The sequence below is a fragment of the Dendrobium catenatum genome, unplaced genomic scaffold (genome assembly GCF_001605985.2).
Source record: "Dendrobium catenatum unplaced genomic scaffold, ASM160598v2 fragScaff_scaffold_71, whole genome shotgun sequence".
Classification (NCBI taxonomy): domain Eukaryota; kingdom Viridiplantae; phylum Streptophyta; class Magnoliopsida; order Asparagales; family Orchidaceae; genus Dendrobium; species Dendrobium catenatum.
In genome coordinates this window covers 2400996-2404501 of record NW_021318533.1, presented here as the reverse complement: position 1 = coordinate 2404501, position 3506 = coordinate 2400996, and positions in this window count along the sequence as shown.

Here is a 3506-nt window from a genome sequence, read left to right as displayed (position 1 = left end):
AAATTTTACAACCACGGTGTTATTTGAAACCTACTTGAAGCGCTCAAGTAGTGACAAGGGAAAGGTTGACTCTTGGTTTTTCTCCTAAACAGGGGAGACGCCGGGAGGCTGCCGAAATTTTCGACGAACCGAAGACAAGACTTGGAAAAAAATAGAGGGCTTGTTCAAACATATGGAACATACTTTGGACACAAATGAACGATGCAAAGATTTAATTTGAACTTGAAAATGAATCATAAAAAATTTAGGCTTAAATGAACTTGCACATTGAATTCAAGTTAGATTTAAATGATTTGAAATTTGATTTGAACTCAAATGACAATTAAAAAAAAAACTCTAATTTGACTTGAACACAAATTGAACTCAAATCAAATTTGGCCAAAATTTTTTTAAACTTGACTTGAGTTTGAACTCAAGAAGAACCCAAAGAACACAATTTGGACTTGGACTCAAACTTGCACTTGTGAAATTTAAACTCAAGCAAAGACTTGAGTTGGACCACAAGGAACTCGTACCATGGTGGACACGAACTCGAACTTGAAATGAATACTTATGGACTCAAACTCGAAAGAGCAATGCATAAAGCTCAAATAAAGTCGTACTTAACTTGAATAATATAACTTAAAGCTTAGACATGAATGAGATTTAGCAAGGAATTAAAATCCAACATTCAAGATAAGATTAATGGATCTTAAGAATGACAAAAAAAAGGAATTTCATTTGAACATAGAATATTGAAATTATCATTTCAAATCAAGATGTAAATGAATATATGTGAGACTCATGAATCAATTGATTTATAAGATCTCATCCATTCATATGAATAGGAGACTCGTGTTGAACACAATGTCAAACAATTGATGTAAAATGTATGTTGAAATTGTCATCCACATGTAAGTCCCTTGTAGACTAAAAGTTGTGTTCAAAGGTAATGAAGGTCGTATGATCTCTAGTATCATCCACTCACAAATGATGATAAAGATTCATGCAAATTGATTGGCTTGAATAAACTTACAAGAAGCATGCAAAAAGTGTCAGAGCGTTTATACAGACCATTATAACATAAGGAAGAACGAATGTTTCTACCACCTACAAGAGATTACAACTCACCAAAATGGATATAGTAATACCTTGCAGTTCAAATGTAAGCAAGAACTATGAATCTATTACAAACAGATGCATTAAATTCAGCAAGCAAAAAAATCAGAGGGAATGTATAGTTTGGCTGCAAGCGAATTATCCAAAATCAATGGCAGTTAAATTTCATACCAATGATGATAACTGGTGTGCAAATTCATGTTGATCATGCAAGCAAAGACAGGTGGAATGCAACAAATGCAAGTACCTATGAGTTACTGTAGGAAGTTTGTTATGCACTCAATATTCAGCCTACAAATATGGGTGAAGAAATACAACAAATGCAAATTCCTTCAAGTCGTTGTAGAAGACCCTTCATATCCATCATAAACTATCTACAGACAAATATAGAAGAACTGTGATAAATGTGAAAGCCCTTATATAACATCAAAAGATCTGCAATACATACAATCTCTCTACATATATAGATGTATGTACAACATGCCACCTATTGGTAGATGCAGAAAGACTTCAATAAATGCAGTATCCTGAAGTCAATTTTAGCCTATAAATTAATACATCTACCTACCTATGAGCAACAATAGCGAACATACTAAAAAATCCAAAGATTATAGCCACCTGTTGTACACCTAATATGTCATCCACAAGAAAGTCACAAGGGAGTTACAGCAGATTCAAGCACAGACAAACCTAAAGCAGGAGATTTTTTAGTGCACTACAATCTACCTACATAAATCATGCAAGTAGCACACGACAGTCTACCTATACAAAGCGGACAAATGACCCTAGTACAACGCTACGTCACCGGATCCACAAAATCCTTGCAAGCGGACAGAAGGCGTTTATAAATATTTTAAAATACCCCTACACATGTATCATAGTTTGTATATACATAGGTACATAAGGGGTATGTGTAATTATACACCCGCATGGGTCCCAGCGAGCGTGTTATTGGTACACACGTGACGTCTAGGGATGTTGTGCAGGTCAAAAAAATTAAATCTAATCCTCCTAAGTGGGTAAATAGGAGTCGACAGGGTTTGATTATAAAATGCCCCCAAACACACGCATAGGCCCCGGCGAGCATGTTTTTGATACACACGTGATGTCTAGGAAATCTGCACTGGCTAAATGATGAATCTAAGTTCGAACCCGATCCTCTCAGACAAACATTCACCCCAAGTCTATAAGGTCCCTTTGGACGAAGTAACTCATGGCTTCTGACAAGGATCCTTCTGTCAAGTTGGGTCGACTACCTCCACTGACTAAGTAGACTAGGGACCACGATGGCCCGGGATGACGAAACCATGAGATCTTGATCGGGTCTATCATCCATTCCACCATCATCCACTTCAAGTGCAAGATGGTGAAATTTCCAATTTTAAATATCAAACCCTTCTAATTTCCAAATTCAAGCCAATGCTGCTACTATATGCCAGATAACACGTATCTTTACGTATTTGATGGACGACTAGCCTTAATCGAAAGTTCTCTCCCATGATCGAGAGGATATTTAACTATAGGGGCTTGCACCTATAAGAAACTATAACTCAGATCATAGATTCCTCGTAAAATGAAGGTGAAATTTCTATGTAGTATCTTATCTACAAACCTATATGTCTTCCAAAATTTACCCCGAAACCTAATCCGTTAAAACTAACTCGCCAAAGAAAAATCATCAACAGGTGGAGGTTGGGGTCGAATTTTCGGAGCCCACAACAATCAAATAAATAAAATGGGTGTCGATTTGATAATTATCAATCAAAATTATTAACAAATCAAATGATAAGGAACTATTAGAGATTTTAATATTTTGAATTCACATGTAAGTGAATGTGAACATAGATGAGAAAAAGTGTATAAGATTAATATTCAAGAAGAGAAAAGGATAATAATAAAAAAAATCTATAACTAAATAGACTATGATTCATGTATTATAGTGTTAGGCAATAATAAACATACAAAATTAAGGATAATTTATTAAGGCCGTGAGAGCTCGTTTCTTTGATTTCCTTCCAGGATCGTCTGGGCCGATTTTGGATCGTCCTGGGACGATCAGTGCATGGCAAAAGTCAGTGAGCAAGGGTTTTTATCGTCCAAGGAAAATTAATTACCGTCCTGAGATATCGTCCTGGACGATGTGGCGATCGGCCGGGCCGATCATGTTTGTTTAAAAGAAAATCAGCTCGATTTGATGAGAGAGAAAATTATTTTTTATAAAAAAAATATCTGAGGAGAGAGAAGGAGAAGGAAAGCAAAGGAAAAGCTGGATTTCGGAGGTCGCGGAGCGCTTTTCGTCCGACGCCGCTGTTGTGAGAAGTGTTTATCTCGCAGTAAGGACTCTGAATCCTATTTCTGTTTTCGAAGATGTTGAGTTTTGATAATTTTGTGCTCAGATTTGTGTTTTC